At 46.4% G+C, this 21,934-nt stretch overlaps 1 protein-coding gene across 4 annotated transcripts in view; it reads right to left on the bottom strand.

Annotated features, from left to right (window-relative positions):
• The window catches only part of znf423 (zinc finger protein 423), a 372,637-nt gene that overhangs the window by 186,506 nt on the left and 164,197 nt on the right, over positions 1–21,934 (bottom strand). The window lies entirely within an intron of this gene.

Genomic DNA, 21,934 nt, shown 5'->3' on the forward strand with positions numbered 1-21,934 from the left:
ATCTTTCGTCCAAGACCACTTGATAAAAAAAATACTACCCCACATTGATCCCTAATGGCTTTTATAGCGGCACAATATGACCTTTATTTTATAACAGCCTCTCTGTAGAATCAAATGTTGTAGACTCTTTAAATAGTTTTAATAAATGTCACTGTATGGACTTATTTTAGATATAAATATTTTGCTAATTTAGAAACATATGTTGTCCTGCATTTGCAAACTATTATTACTGCAAAATCCAAAATTCAGAAGAATGCAAAAAAAACACTTGAGAGGATTAAAGTCATTAAAAAGTGCTAATCCTCTAAAATAGGCTTGTTCAAATACAGTAGCAAAGATCATGTGGCTTTTAGAATGCTTTTTCTATATTCACATGAGGGAATTGGCAACTAGGGACACTAACATTAAACATTTGCAGCAAAATTTATTACATACTGAAATGAAACTGAATTACTAGCATCTTCAATGTAACTCGTGGTCTGTTGGATCTAAATTGTGTGTGTGCGCGCGTGATTGTTTGCGTGCGCGCATGATTGCTCGTGTGCGCGCGTGATTGCTTGCGTACGCACGTGATTGCTTGCGTGCGCGCGTGATTGCTCGCGTGCGCACGCGTGATTGCTCGTGTGCACGCGTGTGATTGCTCATGTGCGCGTGTGTGATTGCTTGCGTGCGCATGATTGCTCATGTGCGCGCGTGATTGCTTGCGTACGCGCGTGTGATTGCTTGCGTGCGTGAGATTGCTCGTGTGCGCGCGTGTGATTGCTTGCATATGCACGTGTGATTGCTTGCGTGCGTGCGTGTGATTACTCGTGTGCGTGCGTGTGATTGCTTGCGTGCTTGCGTGTGATTGCTCGTGCGCGCGTGATTGCTCGTGTGCGCACATGTGATTGCTTGCGTACGCGCGTGATTGCTTGCGTGCACGTGTGATTGCTCGTGTGCGCGTGAGATTGCTTGCGTGCGCGCGCGATTGCTTGCGTGCACACGTGAGATTGTGTGCGCACATGAGATTGATTGTGTGCGCGTGTGATTGATTGTGTGCGCGTGTGATTGATTGTGTGCGCGCGTGTGATTGATCGTGTGCGCGCGTGAAATTGATCGTGTGCGCGGGTGAGATTGCTTGCGTACGCGCGTGCGATTGCTTGCGTACGCGCGTGCGATTGCTTGCGTACGCGCGTGCGATTGCTTGCGTACGCGCGTGCGATTGCTTGCATACGCGCGTGCGATTGCTTGCGTACGCGCGTGCGATTGCTTGCGTACGCGCGTGCGATTGCTTGCGTACGCGCGTGCGATTGCTTGCGTGCGTGCGATTGCTCGCGTGCGCGCATGTGATTGCTTGCGTATGCAGGTGTGATTGATTGCGTGCGCGAGAGATTGTGTGCGCGCATGTGATTGCTTGTGCGCGCACGTGAGATTGATTGTGTGCGCGCGTGTGATTTCTTGTGTGCGCGTGAGATTGATTGTGTGCGCACGTGAGATTGATTGTGTGCGCACGTGAGATTGATTGTGTGCGCACGTGAGATTGATTGTGTGCGCGCGTGTGATTGCTTGTGCGCGCGTGATTGCTTATGTGTGCGTGAGATTGATTGTGTGCACGTGAGATTGATTGTGTGCGCGCGTGTGATTGCTCGTGTGTGCGCATGTGATTGCTTGCGATTGCACGTGTGATTGATTGCGTGCGTGTGATTGCTCGTGTGCGCGCGTGATTGCTCGTGTGCGCGTGTGATTGCTTGTGTGCGCGTGAGATTGCTTGTGTGCGCGCATGAGATTGATTGTGTGCGCGCATGAGATTGATTGTGTGCGCATGTGATTGCTTGTGCGCGCGCGAAAGATTGATTGTGTGCGCACGTGAGATTGATTGTGTGCGCGCGTGAGATTGATTGTGTGCGCGCGTGTGGTTGCTTGTGTGCGCGTGTGATTGATTGTGTGCGCATGAGATTGCTTGTGCGCGCGTGATTGCTTATGTGTGCGTGTGAGATTGATTGTGTGCGCGTGAGATTGATTGTGTGCGCGTGTGAGATTGATTGTGTGCGCGCGTGATTGCTTGTGCGCACGTGAGATTGATTGTGTGCGCGCATGTGATTGCTTGTGCGCGCGTGATTGCTTATGTGTGCGTGAGATTGATTGTGTGCGCGCGTGTGATTGCTCGTGTGTGCGCATGTGATTGCTTGCGTATGCACGTGTGATTGCTTGTGCGCGCGCAAGATTGCTTGTGTGCACGCACGAAATTACTTGTGTGCGCGCGTGAGATTGCTTGTGTGCGCGCATGAGATTGCTTGTGTGCGCGCGTGAGATTACTTGTGCGCGCGTGTGATTGCTTGTGTGCACGTGAGATTGTGTGTGCACGCGTGATTGCTTGTGTGCACGTGTGATTGCTTGCGCGCGTGCGTGAGATTGCTTGCGTGCGCGCGTGAGATTACTTGTGTGCGCGCGTGAGATTGCTTGTGTGCGCGCGTGAGATTGCTTGTGTGCGCGCGTGAGATTGCTTGTGCGCACGTGTGAGATTGCTTGTGCGCACACGTGAGATTGCTTGTGCGCGCGCGAGATTGCTTGTGTGCGCGCGCAAGATTGCTTGTGTGCGCGCGCGAAATTACTTGTGTGCGCGCGAGATTGCTTGTGTGCGCGCGAGATTGCTTGTGTGCGCGCGAGATTGCTTGTGTGCGCGCGAGATTGCTTGTGTGCGCGCGAGATTGCTTGTGTGCACACGTGTGATTGCTTGTGTGCGAAAGATTGCTTGTGTGCACGCGTGAGATTGCTTGTGTGCGCGTGAGATTGACTGTGTGCGCAAAATTACTTGTGTGCGCACGCGGAATTGCTTGTGTGCGCGCGAGATTGCTTGTGTGCGCGCGTGAGATTGCTTGTGTGTGCATGTGAGATTACTTGTGTGTGCGCGTGAGATTGCTTGTGTGCACGCGTGAGATTGCTTGTGCGCGCGCGTGAGATTGCTTGTGCGCACGCGCGAGATTGCTTGTGTGCGCGCGCGCGAGATTGCTTGTTTGCGCGCGCGAAATTACTTGTGTGCGGCGCGATTGCTTGTGTGCGCGCGTGAGATTGCTTGTGTGTGCACATGTAATTGCTTGTGTGCGCGTGATTGCTTGTGTGCGCGTGATTGCTTGTGTGCGCGTGAGATTGCTTGTGCGCGCGAGTCTGTGTGTGTGGGCGCGTGTGATTGCTTGTGTGCGCGTGTGAGATTGATTGTGTGCACACGTGTGATTGCTTGTGTGCGCGAGATTGCTTGTGTGCGCGCGCGAGATTGCTTGTGTGCGCGTGTGAGATTGCTTGTGTGCGCCCGAGATTGCTTGTGTGCACGCGTGATTGCTTGTGTGCGCGTGAGATTGATTGTGTGCACACGTGGGACTGCTTGTGTGCGCATGTGAGATTGATTGTGTGCACATGTGTGATTGCTTGTGTGCGCACGTGTGATTGCTTGTGTGCGCACGTGTGATTGCTTGTGTGCGCACGTGAGATTGGTTGCGTGCGCGCGTGATTGCTTGTGTGCGCATGATTGCTTGTGTGCGCGTGATTGCTTGTGTGCGCGTGATTGCTTGTGTGCGCGTGATTGCTTGTGTGCGCGTGATTGCTTGTGTGCGCGTGATTGCTTGTGTGCGCGTGATTGCTTGTGTGCGCGTGTGAGATTGCTTGTGTATACGTGTGAGATTGCTTGTGTATACGTGTGAGATTGCTTGTGTGCACACGTATGATTGCTTGTGTGTGCGGCGATAGCTTGTGTGCGTGCGTGATTGCTTGTGTGCGCGTGTGACATTGCTTGTGCGCGCGTGAGATTGCTTGTGTGCGCTCGTGAGTTTGTGTGTGTGCGCGTGATTGCTTGTGTGCGCGCGTGATTGCTTGTGTGCGCGCGTGAGATTGGTTGTGTGCGCGCGTGAGATTGGTTGTGTGCGCGCGTGAGATTGGTTGTGTGCGCGGGTGATTGCTTGAGTGCGTGTGTGAGATTGCTTGTGTGCACACGTGTGATTGCTTGTGTGCGCGCGAGATTGCTTCTGTGCGTGCGAGAGATTGCTTGTGTGTGTGCGTGAGATTGCTTGTGTGTGTGCGTGATTGCTTGTGTGCGTGCGTGTGATTGCTTGTGTGCGCGTGCGTGATTGCTTGTGTGCGCCGATTGCTTGTGTGCGCGCGTGTAATTGCTTGTGTGCGTGCGTACATGTGATTGCTTGTGCGTGCGTGAGATTGCTTGTGTGCACGCGTGATATTGATTGTGCGCGTGTGAGATTGTGTGCACACGTGTGATTGCTTGTGTGCGCGTGTGAAATTGATTGTGTGCACATGTGTGATTGCTTGTGTGCGCGTGAGATTGCTGGTGTGCGCACGTGATTGCTTGTGTGCGCGTGAGATTGCTTTTGTGCGCACGTGTGATTGCTTGTGTGCGCGTGTGAGATTGCTTGTGTGCGCGCGTGAGATTGCTTGTGTGTGCATGTGATTGCTTGTGTGCGCGCGTGATTGCTTGTGTGCGCGCGTGATTGCTTGTGTGCACGTGAGATTGCTTGTGTGCACGCGTGTGATTGCTGGTGTGCGCGTGTGAGATTGCTGGTGTGCGCGCGTGAGATTGCTGGTGTGCGCGCGTGATTGCTTGTGTGCGCATGTGAGATTGCTTGTGTGCGCGCGAGATTGCTTGTGCGCGCGTGTGTGATTGCTTGTGCGCACGCGTGTGATTGTTGGTGTGCGCGTGTGAGATTGCTGGTGTGCGCGCGTGAGATTGCTGGTGTGCGCGCGTGATTGCTTGTGTGCGCATGTGAGATTGCTTGTGTGCGCGCGAGATTGCTTGTGCGCGCGTGTGTGATTGCTTGTGTGCACACGTGTGATTGCTTGTGTGCACACGTGTGATTGCTTGTGTGCGCGCGTGAGATTGGTTGTGTGCGCGCGTGATTGCTTGTGTGCGCGTGAGATTGCTTGTGTGCGCACGTGATTGCTTGTGTGCGCGCGTGATTGCTTGTGTGCCCACGTGTGATTGCTTGTGTGCGCATGTGAGATTGCTTGTGTGCACGCGTGTGATTGCTGGTGTGCGCGCGTGAGATTGCTGGTGTGCGCGCGTGAGATTGCTGGTGTGCGCGCGTGAGATTGCTTGTGTGCGCGTGTGAGATTGCTTGTGTCGCGCGAGATTGCTTGTGTGCGCGTGTGTGATTGCTTGTGTGCGCGTGTGTGATTGCTTGTGTGCACACGTGTGATTGCTTGTGTGCGCGCGTGAGATTGGTTGTGTGCGCGCGTGATTGCTTGTGTGCGCGTGAGGTTGCTTGTGTGCGCATGTGAGATTGCTTGTGTGCACACGTGTGATTGCTTGTGTGCGCGCGTGATTGCTTGTGTGCGCGCGTGATTGCTTGTGTGCGCGCGTGAGATTGGTTGTGTGCGCACGTGAGATTGGTTGTGTGCGTGGGTGATTGCTTGTGTGCATGTGTGAGATTGCTTGTGTGCACACGTGTGATTGCTTGTGTGCGCGCGAGAGATTGCTTGTGTGCGCGCGAGAGATTGCTTGTGTGTGTGCGTGAGATTGCTTGTGTGTGTGCGTGATTGCTTGTGTGCGCGCGTGTGATTGCTTGTGTGCGCGTGCGTGATTGCTTGTGTGCGCGCGTGATTGCTTGTGTGCGCCGATTGCTTGTGTGCGCGCGTGTAATTGCTTGTGTGCGTGCGTACATGTGATTGCTTGTGTGCGCGTGTGATTGCTTGTGTGCACGCGTGATATTGCTTGTGCGCGTGAGATTGTGTGCACACGTGTGATTGCTTGTGTGCGCGTGTGAAATTGATTGTGTGCGCACGTGAGATTGCTTGTGTGCACACGTGTGATTGATTGTGTGCGCATGTGAGATTGATTGTGTGCGCATGTGAGATTGATTGTGTGCGCGCGTGTGATTGCTGGTGTGCGCGCGTGAGATTGCTGGTGTGCGCGCGTGAGATTGCTGGTGTGCGCGCGTGAGATTGCTGGTGTGCGCGCGTGAGATTGCTGGTGTGCGCGCGTGAGATTGCTGGTGTGCGCGCGTGAGATTGCTGGTGTGCGCGCGTGAGATTGCTGGTGTGCGCGCGTGAGATTGCTGGTGTGCGCGCGTGAGATTGCTGACGTGCGCGCGTGAGATTGCTGGCGTGCGCGCGTGAGATTGCTGGCGTGCGCGCGTGAGATTGCTGGCGTGCGCGCGTGAGATTGCTGGCGTGCGCGCGTGAGATTGCTGGCGTGCGCGCGTGAGATTGCTGGCGTGCGCGCGTGAGATTGCTGGCGTGCGCGCGTGAGATTGCTGGCGTGCGCGCGTGAGATTGCTTGTGTGCGCACGTGAGATTGCTTGTGTGCGCACGTGAGATTGCTTGTGTGCGCACGTGAGATTGCTTGTGTGCGCGTGTGAGATTGCTTGTGTGCGCGCGTGAGATTGCTTGTGTGTGCACATGTGATTGCTTGTGTGCGCACGTGATTGCTTGTGTGCGCGCGTGATTGCTTGTGTGCCCACGTGTGATTGCTTGTGTGCGCATGTGAGATTGCTTGTGTGCACGCGTGTGATTGCTGGTGTGCGCGCGTGAGATTGCTGGTGTGCGCGCGTGAGATTGCTGGTGTGCGCGCGTGAGATTGCTTGTGTGCGCGTGTGAGATTGCTTGTGTCGCGCGAGATTGCTTGTGTGCGCGTGTGTGATTGCTTGTGTGCGCGTGTGTGATTGCTTGTGTGCACACGTGTGATTGCTTGTGTGCGCGCGTGAGATTGCTTGTGTGCGCGCGTGATTGCTTGTGTGCGCGTGAGATTGCTTGTGTGCGCATGTGAGATTGCTTGTGTGCACACGTGTGATTGCTTGTGTGCACACGTGTGATTGCTTGTGTGTGCGAGATTGTTTGTGTGCGCGCGTGATTGCTTGTGTGCGCGTGTGACATTGCTTGTGTGCGCTCGTGAGTTTGTGTGTGCACGCGTGATTGGTTGTGTGCGCGCGCGAGATTGTTTGTGTGCGTGGGTGATTGCTTGTGTGCATGTGAGATTGCTTGTGTGCACGCGTGATTGCTTGCGTGCGCGTGTGATTGCTTGCGTGCGCGTGTGATTGCTTGCGTACGCGCATGTGATTGCTTGCGTGCACGTGTGATTGCTTGTGCGCGCGCGTGTGATTGCTTAAGTGCGTGCATGTGATTGCTTGCGTGCGCTTGCTTGCATGTGCGCGTGTGATTGCTTGTGTGGGCGTGAGATTGAACGTGTGTGTGCGTGATTGCTTACGTGCGCGCGTGTGATTGCTTGTGTGCATGTGTGTGATTGCTTGTGTGCACGTGTGTGATTGCTTGTGTGCGCGCGAGATTGTGTGTGCACGTGTGATTGCTTGTGTGCGCACGTGTGATTGCTTGTGTGCGCACGTGTGATTGCTTGTGTGCGCACGTGTGATTGCTTGTGTGCGCGTGATTGCTTGCGTGCGTGCATGTGATTGCTTGCGTGCGCGTTTGTGATTGCTTGCATGCGCGCACGTGATAGCTTGTGTTTTTTTGTGAGAGTGCATGCATTTGTGTGCACGCGAGGTTGGTGACCTTTGATCAGTAAATCACTGCTGCTGTTGAAAATGTTAGCCACTTGGACCATTGTGACCATAAGTGATCTGAGTGATGGACGTCAGAGTACCAGGACATTTCAGCATACAGAGAAACATTACTAAAAAAAAACAAGGCTGAATTTTCTTTACTACATGGACCGACTGACTGGCTGTTTGAGAACTGCATCAGGCTTTCAGAGGCTAAATTGGATGGTTATTAATTTCTTCATCAATGCTCTACCAGGGCATCCTTTGTATCACACTAACTGAATGTGTTTTGAATTCATAAATGTGCACATGCACAAGGCTTCTTTTTCAGTAAAAAATATTCGTTACGACATCCTCTTTATCTTTAGAAAGTGATGAAAAATATTTTCCTAGTAACAGAGCAGCAGAATTGGATACAAACACAATCTGTAACCTCATGGCTGGGAATCTCCCCAATCTCCCAATCTGCATCAAGCCGGGGGATCAACCCTGGTTCAATGAAGAATGCAGGAGGGCATGCCAGGAGCAACACAGGCATGCCTAAAAATGAGGCATCAACCGAGTGACACTACAACATAGAACTACTTGCATGCCAAACAGCATAAGCATTATGCAATAGACAGAGCTAACTGAATCCACAACCAACGGATCAGATCTAAACTCTGCAGTTCAGCCACATCCAGTTGTGATGGTTGTAGACTGTTAATTAGAGGAGGAGGCTCCACAAATATCCACATCCTGATATGATGGGATAGTCCAGCATATCAATGCAAGAGACAAGGCTGAGTGCATGATCCATCTCAGCCTCCTCTGGAGATCCTCAGCATCACAGATGCCAGTTTTCAAATAATTCCATTCACTCCAGATGATATCAAGGAACAGCTGAAAGCAATGGATACTGCAAAGCCCCCAACAACATTCCAACAATAGTACTGAAGACTTGTGCTAGAGAATAGCTGCGTCGCTAATCAAACTGTTCCAGTACAGCTGCAACAATGACATCTACCCTGCAATGCGGAAAATTGCCCACATATGACCTGTCCACGAGAAGCAGGACAAATCCAACCAACACCCATCAATCTACTCTCAATCATTAGCAAAATGATGGAGGTGTTGCCAACAGTGCTATCAAGAGGCATTTACTCAGCAAGAATATGCTCACTGGGTTCCTCCAGGGTCACTCAGTTCCTGACCTCATTTCAGCCTTGGTCCAAATATGATCCAAACAGCTCAACCTAGGGGTGAGGTGAGAGCGACTATCCTCGAAATCAAGGCAGCATCTGACCCTGTATGGCATCAAGGAGCCTTAGCAAAACTGGAGCCAATGCGAACTGGGAAAAACCTCTCCACTAGCCGAAACACGTTGGGGATTAATTATCTCAGTCCCAGAACATCACTGCAGGAGTTTCTCAGGTTGTGTCCTTGGCCCAATCATCTTCAGCTGCTTCAACAGTTATCTTCCCTCTTTCGTAGGTCAGAAGTGGGATGTTCATAGAGGATTGCCCAATGTTCAATGTTATTTCCGACTCCTCAAATAATGAAGCAGTACGGCCCATGTGCAGCAAGACATGGAAATATTCAGGTTTGGACTGATAAGTGGCAAGTTATATTCAAGCCACACAAGGGCCAGACAATGACCATCTGCAATAATGGTTAGTACTGCTGCCTCACAGCATCATGGACCCCGGTTTGATTCCAATCTTGGGTGACTGTGTGGAGTTTGCACATTCTCCCCTTGTGTGTGTGGGTTTCTTCCAGGTGTTCCGGTTTCCTCCCACAGTCCAAAGATGTGCAAGTTAGGTGAATTGGCCATGCTAAATTGCCCCTTACGGTCCAAAGATGTGTAGGCTAGGGGGCTGAGTGGGGCAAATTTGGACCAAATGTATGGGGACAGAGCGCGAGGTGAGCCTCTCTTTCACAGAGTCGGTGCAGACTCGACGGGCTGAATGGCCTCCTTCTGCACTGTAGGGATTCTATGCTGAACCATGTCCCCTGACATTCAATGGCATTAGCACTGTGATCCCCTACTATCAACATCCCGGGGGTTACCACTGACCGGAAACTGAACTTGACTAGCCATTCAAATACTGTGGCTATGAGAGCAGGTCAGAGACTGGGAATTCTGCAGTGAATAACTCACCTTCTGAATCCCAATAGCCTGCCTATCTATCATCTACAAAGCACAGGAGTGTAACAAAATATTCTCCATTTGCCTAGATAAGTGCAGCTCCAACAACACTCAAGAAGCTCAATGCCGTACAGGACACCAGACTGGCAGCCTTTTCACCACCTTCAACGTTCACTCCTCCACCACCAACACACAATGGCAGCAATGTGTACCATCTACAAGATGCACTGCAGCTACTCACCAAGGCTCCTTCAACAGCACCTTCCAAACCTGTGACATCAACTATCTCAAAGGACAAGGACAGCAGATGCTTGGAAACACCACCACATGCAAGTTCCCCTCCAAGCCACACACCATCCTGACTTGGAAATATATCACCATGTTGGGTCAAAATCCCTGGGTTTACCGACAGGATATATGGACTACAGTGGTTCAAGAAGGCAGCTCACCACCACTTTCTCAAGGACAATTAATAAATGGGCAATAAGTGGCATAGCCAGTGATGCCTACATCCCATGAAGAAATTTTTTAAAAGTGGAATGCATATCCAAAAACCTACTTACCTTTCTACTTGTTTGATTTTCCGGTGTTTAGCTTTGTCCCAAGCATGAAAACAGTATTTAGTTTGCAATTCAGTTAAAAAGGTTTACATTTATATAAGCCTTTCATGATTACCCAACATCTCAAAGCGCTTTGCAATTAATTAAGTACTTTTGAAGTGCAGTCATTGTTGTAATGTAGGAAATGTAGCAGCCAATTTGTGCACAGCAACTCCCACAGATAGCAATGTGACAAAGTCGAGATAATATGTTTGTGTGATATTGATTGTGGAATAAATATTGGTCAGGACACTGGGGAAAACTTTTCTTCAAAGCAGTGCCAGTGGGATCTATTCTGACCACCTGAGGGGTAGACGGAGCCACCGTTTTAATGTCTCATCTGAAAGATGACAGCTGCAACAATGTATTAGCCCCTCAGCACTTGAAGTCAGCCTAGATTTTTGTGCTAAAATCTGAGTAGGACCTGAACCCACAACCTTCTAAGGCGAGAGTTTTACCAACTAAGTCATTGCTATCACACAAATTACCCAAGATATGTATGTAATTAGCTAAAAGAGTTTCTAAAACAAGCAAGTCAACAATCACTGTCCCATTCAGATGATAAAACTTACTAAGTATAATCCAATGCCTTATCTAATTACTATAACAATGATATGGCAGTATAAATAGTAATATGCAATGTATGACACCAGAAGCTTTGCAAAGATGACCATAAAGATGGGACTATAACATGTATTTTCTTGACCCCCATTTGAAACATTGCCCGACTCCTACCGCATCTCATCTGCTGCTGAAACCGTAATCCATTTTTTGTTACCTCCAGACTTGAGTGTTTCAACTCATGGCCACCTTCCCACCTTCCCACCTCAAAACTAAGCTCATCCAAAATTGTCGTCCATATTCTAAATTGCACCAAGTCCCATTCACCATTTATCCTGTGCTTGCTGAGCTTCGTGAACCCCCAGTTCAGCATAGCTTTAGTTTTTAAAAATTCTCATCACCTTTTCAAATCTTTCACGACCTTGTTACTCCCCACCGTTGAAACTGCTTCCAGCCCCAAAACTCTCCAAGGTATCTGTGTCCCACCAATGCTGGCCTTTTGAGCATCCCCACTTTTTACCATATCTCAAGTCATTCCTTCAGATGCTACACACATGCACACACACACAAATAAAATCTGCAAGTACCTCTACCTTGATTGTGAAGGTTTGTCAACTAACTGTCATGGCACTGTATTTTAACATCTAATTGATTTGCACCTGAACACAAATCAATGTGAGAAGTGACAGTATAACTTAAGTTGTCAAAGCACATCAGAACATCAGTATGAGGCGTCATCCAGGAGACCACTTCCAGCCCAGTACAAAACCTCATTTAAAAAATACCTGCCAACTGGTCAGATTGACCTCAGACCGCAGTACAATGTCAATTAACATCAAGTAGGCTGCTACCAGTCTCAAACCAAATAGCTACCTTGTAACTGTAGCTTTGAAGGGTTGGAGCCACCGGGTTATACAGTGGTGTTTTAGAAGCAGTATATGAAATATTTACTGTTGAGCCATATGAAAAAACATTCATAGTACATAAGACTATAAACATTAAGAGCAGTAGGCCATCTGGCCCCTCAAGCCTGCTCGCGCCAGTCAATAAGATCATGGTTGATCTTTTCATGGACTCAGCTTCACTTACCTGCCCACTCACCAGAATCCTTAATTCCTTTACTGTTCAAAAATCTATCTTTGCCTTAAAAACAATGAGGTAGCCTCAACTGCTTCACTGCGCAGGGAAATCCACAGATTTACAACCCTTTGTGTGAAGAAGTTCTTGCTCAACTCAGTCCTAAATCTGCTCCCCTTTATTTTGAGGCTTTGCCCCCTAGTTCTAGTTTCACCCGCCAGTGGAAACAACCTCCCTGCTTCTATTTTATCTATCCCTTCATAATTTTATATGTTTCCATAAGATTCCCCCCTCATTCTTCTAAATTCCAATGAGTATAGTCCCAGTCTACTCAGTCTCTCCTCATAAACCAACCCTCTCAACTCCGGAATCAACCTAGTGAATCTCCTCTGTACCCCCTCCAATGCCAGTACATCCTTTCTCAAGTAAGGAGACCTTTAACATAGTAAAACCGTATCAATGCATGTTATAGCAGCTTTATCAAACACATTCTGGCAGTGAACAACATAATTAGCGAACCACAAAATTCGGTATTACAGCAGGTGATCAAAAATTTGGTCAAGTGTAGGTTTTCAGGGACAACATAAAGAGAGAGAGGGGCAGAAGTGTTTATAGAGAGAATTATGGAGGGCTTCGGCATAGGTATGCCAGCTGATGGTTGAACATAACAACTAGGAGCAGGAGTAGGCCATCTGGCCCCTCGAGCCTGCTCCGCCATTCAATAAGATCATTGCTGATCTTTTTGTGGACTCAGCTCCACTTACCCGCCTGCTCACCATAACCCTTAATTCCTTTACTGTTCAAAAATTTATCTATCCTTGCCTTAAAAACATTCAATGAGGTAGACTAAACTGCTTCACTGGGCAGGGAAATCAAAAGATTTACAACCCCTTGTGTGAAGAAGTTCCTCCTCAACTCAGTCCTAAATCTGCTTCCCCTTATTTTGAGGCTATGCCCCCTAGTTCTAGTTTCACCCGCCAGTGAAAACAACTCCCATGCTTCTATCTTATCTATTCCCTTCATAATCTTATATGTTTCTATAAGATCTCCCCTCATTCTTCTGAATTCCAATGAGTATAGCCCCAGTCTACTCAGTCTCTCCTCATAAGCCAACCCTCTCAACTCTAGAATCAACCCAGTGAATCTCCTCTGCACCCCCTCCAGTGCCAGTATATCCTTTCTCAAGTAAGGAGACCAAAACTGTACACAGTACTCCAGGTGTGGCCTCACCAGCACCTTATACAGCTGCAACATAATCTCGCTGTTTTTAAACTCCATCCCTCTAGCAATGAAGGACAAAATTCCATTTGCCTTCTTAATTACCTGCTGCACCTGCAAACCAACTCCTTGAGATTCCTGCACAAGGACACCCAGGTCCCTCTGCACAGCAGCATGCTGTAATTTTTTACCATTTAAATAATAGTCCATTTTGCTGTTATTCCTACCAAAATGGATGACCTCACATTTACCAATATTGTACTCCATCCGCCAGACCCTCGCCCATTCACTTAGATTATCTACATCTCTTTGCAGACTTTCAGCGTCCTCTGCACACTTTGCTCTTCCACCCATCTTAGTGTCATCTGCGAATTTTGACACACTACACTTGGTCCCCAACTCCAAATCATCTATGTAAATCGTAAACAATTACGGTCCCAACACTGGTCCCTGAGGCACACCACTAGTCACTGATTGCCAACCGATAAAACATCCATTGACCCCCACTCTTTGCTTTCTGTTAGTTAACCAATCCTCTATCCATGCTAATACATTACCCGTAACTCTGTGCACCTTTATCTTACGTAGCAGTCTTTGGTGCGGCATCTTGTCAAATGCCTTCTGGAAATCCAGATACACCACATCCACAGGTTCCCCATTGTCCACTGCACATGTAATGTTCTCAAAGAATTCCACCAAATTAGTCAAACATGACCTGCCCTTCATGAACCCATGCTGCGTCTTACCAATGGGACAATTTATATCCAGATGTCTCGCTATTTCTTCCTTGATGATAGATTCAAGCATTTTCCCTACTACAGAAGTTAAGCTCACCGGCCTATAGTTACCTGTCTTTTGTCTACCTCCTTTTTTAAATGGTGGCGTCACATTTGCTGTTTTCCAATCTGCGGGAACCACCCCAGAGTCCAGCGAATTTTGGTAAATTACCACTAGTGCATTTGCTATTTCTCCCGCCATCTCTTTTAGTACCCTGGGATGCATTCCATCAGGACCAAGAGACTTGTCTACCTTTAGCCCCATTAACTTGCCCAACACTACCTCTTTCGTGATAATGATAGTTTCTAGGTTCTCATCTGCCATAGCCTTCCTGTCATCAATTTTTGGCATGTTATTTGTGTCTTCCACTGTGAAGACCGACACAAAATACCTGTTCAATGCCTCAGCCATTTTCTCATTTCCAGTTATTACATCCCCTTCTCATCCTCTAAAGGACCAATGTTTACTTTCGCCACTCTTTTTTGTTTTATATATTTGTAGAAACTTTTGCTATCTGTTTTTATATTCTGGGCTAGTTTACTCTCATAATCCATCTTACCTTTCTTTATAGCTTTTTTCGTGGCTTTCTGCTGACCTTTAAAGATTTCCCAATCTTCTAGGTTCCCACTAATCTTCGCCACTTTGTATGCATTTTCTTTCAATTTGATACCCTCCTTTATATTGAGTGACCAAAAATGCACAAGAGGGCAGAATTAAAGGTGCATGGAGCTCTCAGGTGGTTGTAAAAAGTTCAGATTAGGGAGGGCTAAGGCCATGGAGGGATTTGAACTCAAGAATGCGGATTTAAAAATCAAAGTACTGCATGACCAGAGCTAATGTCAGTCAGAGAGGACAGAGATGATGGGTTGATGGAACTTGGTGCAAGATAGGGTACCAACAGCAGAATTTACAATCGGCTGAATTTTATGGAGAATGGAAGCTGGGAATCCAGCCAAGAGAGTGTGGGGATACTCGAGTTTGGAGGTAACAAAGACATGGATGAGCATTTCAGCAGTACTTCACAGAATCACAGAATTGTCATGGATTAAAGGGAAGCCGTTCGGCTCATCCTTTCTGCATGAACTCTCCAAAAGAGCATTATGTCTTCGTGTCATTCACGTGTCTTTTCCTCGTGCCCTTTCACGTTGTTTCTATTCAAATAATCACCCATTGTCCTCTTAAATGCCTTGATTGAACCTGCTTCCACCACAGTACCAGGCAGTACATTCCTTCTTGAATCACTCATTGCATGAAAAAGCTTTTTCTCACATCACATGAGCTGAGGTGAGCAGCGCTGAATGATATTAAGGAGGTAGAGGTGGTAGTTTTGATGATGGACAAAATATGAGGTTGGAAACTCAGCTCAGGATCAAATAAACCTCTGAGATGGAGAACAGTTGATTCAGCCTCAAACTGTGACAAGGAGGAGTATATCGTGACTAATGGAGTTTGTGACTTTTAAAAGGACTAAAAGAAATACCAAGGAATAATCATTTTCAGGAGAAAAGTAAAAATCTTTAATGAAAAAATCTTTTAGCAACTTCCAATAAGTTTGAGTTCGTTCAAAGGAAGAACAATAGTTTGGGTTAGAAAAAATATACAAGATGAGAGAGATTATAACATGCTATCCAAATGCAGAGTATTCTCACACTTAAAGATTACATACTTAATGCAATCTTGCAATAGCATAGGGTTAATTTTACCATTTAACAGTTCATTTAGGTTAAACATTCAGTGCAATCCTTTAATGATATTATCTAGGTCAAATGGTGGAATAGTGTTGGGATATCAATGCCCAGTGCAAGATATAGGCTGGGATTTTCAGGTACCGCCTAAAGCCAATGAACTGGAGGCTGACCGGCTGCATCCTTCGTGGAGGAACTTGAATTCCTGATCTGAGCTGACGTGGGAGGGGCTGATTGGAGGCAAAACGGTTTGCTATGAGAAGAAGGACATCTTTCACAATGTGACTTGTGGCTGGAGGACTGATAGCAGACTATGCACTCCAGCTTTCTTCAGTGATTGGGACACTGGAACGAATTATTTGGATTCATATGTATTTTTTTAAAAGACTTTCCAACCAAATAAAAATATTGCTAATTCTGCCAACTGGAAATTGGCACTGGGAGTCAACGGACCTTTTAATGGAAAACTTACCCCCAAAAAAGTGCACCTCCCCGATTGACTTCAAAGATGTGCAGGTTAGGTTGATTGGCCATGATAAATTGCCCCTTAGTGTCGGGGGACTAGGAGGGTAAATATGTGGGGTTATGGGGACAGGGCCTAGGTGGGATTGTTGTCAGTGCAGACAAGATGGGCCAAATGACCTCCTTCTGCACTGTAGATTCTATGATTCTATGACTTCAGTTTCTTCAAAGAATGGTTAGACATTAGCTGAAGTGGTAAAACTTTGACCTCCTTTTGCCAACTGACAGCAACTTTGCACTTTTTGAAATAAAATGAGGATTAACAGAGAAAATTGTGTCCTTCAATTGCACCACCAACAACATACTTGGCAATATCGAAAGGTTAAGTGGACCAGCCTTACTGACACTATGACAAGAGCAGAGAACAGGCTGGTTGAGTTGCTCAGCAATGGTTCAGCTCCCAACTCATCAGTGCCTTGACACCATCTACAAAGGTCAGAATCAGAAATGAGAGGGAAAATGCATCATTGAGATGCACGCAGCCACATAAACATTCAAAAGCTCAACACCATCCAAACAGCTCACTAGATTGTCACCTCTGCCATTGGGGTCAGCATCAATGCCCTTCAGCACTGACACACCCTGGTTAGAGAACATACTAAGATAAAAGCTCTGATGAAGTCAGCTCTGACGAAGGATCATCCAGGCTCGAAATGTTAGCTCTATTCTCTCTCCACAGATGCTGTCAGACCTGCTAAGATTTTCCAGCATTTTCTGTTTTTGTTACAGAACATACTATTTACACGATGTACTGCAGCAACTCACCAAACTCATTTCAAATACAATTCCCTGCCCCACAAATCTCTACCACCAAAAGGAGTGGAAGCTGCAATGTCAAAATTAAATCACTAGTCTCTTGATCTGGTCATCCTTATGTTGGTTATTCTTTTATTGTGTTTTGGAAATACCTGGTTTAATACCAATATGGCTGCACAACATATTTATCCAGTACATTTAAAGTAATAGAAAACAAATCCGAGGTGCTTTACGTGAGTATATGACACCGAGCCACAGGAGATATTAGGGCAGATGACTAAACGCTTGGTCCATTAACACAATAAGAAGTCTCACAACACCAGGTAAAGTCCAACAGGTTTATTTGGAATCACGAGCTTTCGGAGTGCTGCTCTTTCGTCAGATGAGTGGAGGTTAGTTCACAAACACGGCATAGACAGGCAAAGACAATATATGCCATGTTTGTGAACTAACCTCCACTCACCTGATGAAGGAACAGCACTCCGAAAGCTCGTGATTCCAAATAAACCTGGACTTTAACCTGGTGTTGTGAGACTTCTTACTGTGCCCACTCCAGTCCAACACCGACATCTCCACCTCACATCAACACAATGACTGCCGTGGTCCAAGGAGAAAGGCTGTCATCACTTTACAATAAACATGGCCGGCCCAAGTTCTTACACTCCAAGGTGAGGATTTGTTTAATTGTAAATTTGCTAACCTATGCATCGTAACCACCCAATGTGACCAGAATGTTTTTTTTTGCTGATGCAATATTTAGCCTACACCAATACAAATTTTGTAAATTTGGGCTTGAGAGAAGTTCAAGCAGCAAGAGATAAGTTGGAGAAGTGGAAGCAAGCAACAGTGGGGGAATGAGTACTGTATCCACGGTAAAAGGTATGAGAAACACTGCCTTGCAATTAAATTAGAAGGCCACCTGTTTAAAATTGGTCCATGGAGAAATAACTGTCCTAGTGAAATGGGTTTCTGATATCTGAAGTCCTGCTTTTGCCAACTGGCAACAATCCTTGATGGGCTCTAATAACCAGTGAGACCATTTTAGATCAGTGACAGGAATGCCCAAATTCCTACTTCATAGAATGCACAACTGAAAAATAACAGTTTATAGCACATTCTGTTACCCAGCAACTTTCTTTGCTTCATGACCATATTATTCTCATAAGACACAAACAACCAAGAAACAAAGATATGCAGTCTGCTAACCAACTGGACATTCTTTGCTTTGCAGTAGATGCGCCCAGCTCTTAATGCCGGGTGAAGCAAACGAATGAGAAAACCTACTCACCCAATATCCATAAAATAGAATCTACCATCGCTCGATGGGTTTTGTGGACTCAGGTAATAAAGCTGGAATTGCAATTCCCCGAGAAATTCAGATTTCACATTCGGCAAAAAATAAGTAACAAGCCAGGATTCTACATTATCTTCAAGATAAAGTGGATCAGTCACAAGCACACAGAGGTAACTTGCCCTCTTGGCTAAATCAAACAAAATGAATTTTCCAGGTCAGTAACTTCATACTATAGTAGCCAAGGGCTGCATTAAGCTTATTTTTATCCAAACTAAGGTCCCCAGCAGGGGATTAAATGTTTAAAAAGGTCAAAAGTGCCAACAACCCAATGTAAAGTGGGACCCCAATAAATGTTCTCCCAAACACCACCTTCTATAAGGAGATGGAAAGTTGGCACAGTCACCATAGAAGCTGAAATAAAACTGATGTGATAGTAATGAAGGCATCAGAGAGGTAGCTATGCCATTTAAATGACAGGCTTTTGTGAAGGCTCTATAGGCAAACTATCCGAACCAAGAATCAATACAATAATTTAGTATTGCAGGACTGGAATTTCCAGGCCATTTTTTTTGAGGGTCAGCTGAGTATCTGATTACATTTAAACCCTTTATTAAGTTCAAGGTTCTCTGGCCCAAGCCATTATAAAATGTGTACGCGGAGAATTTCTGTTTCCTCGATACAAAAATGCATCGTCTCCTCAGGGGCAGACCCCCATCTGTGTACAAGGGTACTGCTGGAATTTAACAGCTTACCAGAATACAACACTGGCAAGCTTCCCCTCTTCCCTCACTTTCAGATGGTCTATTTCTGAGTCCTCTGTTCCCCTCCTGGACTTTGCTCTCCATCCCCAGCGATGGGCTTTCCACTGACGTACATTACAACCTCACAGAAGCCCATAACCGCTGAAATCACCACCATCTGTCCAGCAAAGGTTCCAAGCTATTACTTCCAGTTTTTCCATCTTTCAAAACCTCTCTTATGACAACCTTGTGTATCCACTCAGTTGGAGTTAACCTGGGTCCTGAAAATGTTGCCTTGATTTTCCGTGCTTCTACCTTGGACAGCAACCCCTTCTACTGCCTCTCTCGCATCTGTGGCAGATGCTTCCGCTTCCTCAACCTTCCGTACAACAACCGCCACATCCCACATCCTTTTCTGCCACCTATAATACAATTACACAGCTAAAGAAATTTCCACCTGCAGTTTTTAAAAAATGTATTAATGCAGAGGCTATGGTTGACAAGGCCAGCGTTTATTGCCCATGCCTAATTGCCCTTGGGAAAGTGGAGGTGAGCCACCTTCCTGAACTTTTGCAGTCCATGTGGTGAAGGCACTCCCACTCTGCTGTTACGTAAAGAGTCCTAGAATTTTGACTCAACAACAAAGGAATGGCAATATAGTTCCAAGTCAGAATGGTGTGTGACTTGAAGAGGAACATAAGATGTGGCAGATGGCAGAGATGGTGTGGTAATGTCAAGGACAATAGTAATCTAGAGGCCCAGGCTAATGGGCTTGGGATATGGGTTCAAGAGCCACCATGCAGCTGTTGAATTTTCAATTCAATTAATAAATCTGGAATATCAAGCTAGTCTGAGTAATGCTGACTATGACAACTATAATCGATTGCTGTAAAAAGCTATTTCGTTCACTAATGTCCTTCAGGGAAAGAGCTCTACATATGACACACACAGCAATGTGGATGACTGCCCTCTGAAATGGCCCAGTAAGCCACTCAATTCAAGGGCAATTATGGATGGTTAACAAATGTTGACCTTGCCAGTGATGCCCACATTCCATGAAATATTAAAGAAATGCTGCCCTCGTTGTTCTAAGTGGTAGAGGGCATTGGTTTGTGAAATGTTGTCGAAGAAGCCTTCACAAGTTAGTGCAGTGCATCCTGTAGATGGTATAAACTATAGCCACATTGTGCCAGTGGAGATTAGTGAATGTTCAAGATGTTGGATATTACGTCGACCAAGTAGGCTGCCCTGTTCTGGATGGCATTGAGCTTCTTGAGTACTACTGTAGCTGCACTCATCCAGGCTATTGAAAAGTATTTAATCACAGAGCAAAATTGTGCCTTGTAGGTAGTGGAAAGGCTTTGGGAAAGTCAAGAGGGGAGTTACTGCTCTTGTAGGTAGCTAGTATTTATTTATCTGGTCCAATTATGGTGAATGGTGACCCCTCCCAGATGCTGATGATGGAGTTTACATAGGAACATAGGAATTAGGAGCAGAAGTAGGCAAATTCGGCCTTTTGAGCCTGCTCCGTCAGTCAATCAGATCATGGCTGATCTCTCCCTGGTCTCATATCCACCTCCCCACTTGTTCCCCATATCTCTTTATCCTTTTTCTTTTATTAGAAATATATCTATCTCCTTCTTGAAACCATTCAGACTCCACCCCGCTACGGGGCAGCGAGTTCCACAAATTCACCACTCTCTGCAAAAAGTAGTTTCCTCCTCATCTCAGTTTTAAATCTACCCCCTCTCAACCTATACCTGTGACCTCTTGTTCTAAATTGTCTACAAGAGGAAACATTTGATTTACATTTACTTTATCAATCCTTTTTAAATATACCTCGATCGGATCCCCTCGCATCCTTCTAAACTCCAGTGAGTATGAGCCCAAATTATTTAATCTTTCCTCATACATCACCCGTTGCATCCCCAAAATCAATCCGGTGAACCTCCTTTGAACTGCCTCCAATGCCACCATGTCCTTCCTCAAGTAAGGAGACCAAAACTGGACACAATACTCCCGCTGTGGTCTCACCAACACCCTATACAATTGCAACAACACTTCTCCACTTTTATACTCCAGTCCCTTTGCAATAAATGCCAACATCCCATTTGCCCTTTTTATTACATGCTGCCAACATGCGTACCAACTTTCTGCGATTCATGAACATAGACACCCAGATCCCTCTGCCTGGATGCATTATGAATCTGCTTTCCACTTCGGTAATAATTTGCCTTTCTATTTTTTCTGCCAAAATGGACATCACACTTATCCACATTAAACTCCATTTGTCAAATTTTGGCCATTCTCCTAGCTTATCTATAGCCATCTGTAAAATCTTTATATCCTCTTCACTACCTGCTTTCCCACCTATTTTGGTATCATCCGCAAATTTTGCTAGGTTACACTCTGTCCCTGCTTACACATCAGCTTAGACAATGGTAATGCCATTGGATGTCAAGGGAAGTGGTTAGACTCTCCATTGTCGGAGATAGCCATTGCCTGGCATTAGTGTGGCATGAAAGTTACTTCCAGTTATTAGTCCTCACCTGGGCATTTTCCAGACCTTGCTGAATACAGACACGGACTGCTTTACCATCTGACTGATTGAGAATTGAACTGAACACTGTACAAAAGCAAATTACTGCAGATGCTGGAATCTGAATCCAAAAGAGAAAATGCTGGAAAATCTCAGGTCTGGCAGCATGTGTAAGGAGAGAAAGGAGCTGACGTTTCGAGTCCAGATCACCCTTTGTCAAAGCTAAAAGATATAGAAAGTGGAAGATATTTATACTGCAGGGTGAGGGAATGAAAGATGAGTCATAGCCACAGAAACCAGGGGAAAGACTGCTATTGGCAGTCCATAGAGAGAATAAAGGGTGTGAATGGCCAAACAGCAGAGAAGCTAAAATTAGAGTAAACTGTGACAGATGAAGATATTAAAATGGATGGGACAGAGGTAAAATTTAGAAAAGGGGGAGAAAAGGGAACAATGAACTGAACACTCTACAATCATCTGTGAACATCCAAACTTCCAATATTATGAGCCAGTGATACAGCAACAGAAAATGATTGGGCCTAGGACACTGCCTTGAGGAATTC

Source organism: Mustelus asterias, chromosome 4 (assembly GCF_964213995.1).
Source record: "Mustelus asterias chromosome 4, sMusAst1.hap1.1, whole genome shotgun sequence".
NCBI classification, from domain to species: Eukaryota; Metazoa; Chordata; class Chondrichthyes; order Carcharhiniformes; family Triakidae; genus Mustelus; species Mustelus asterias.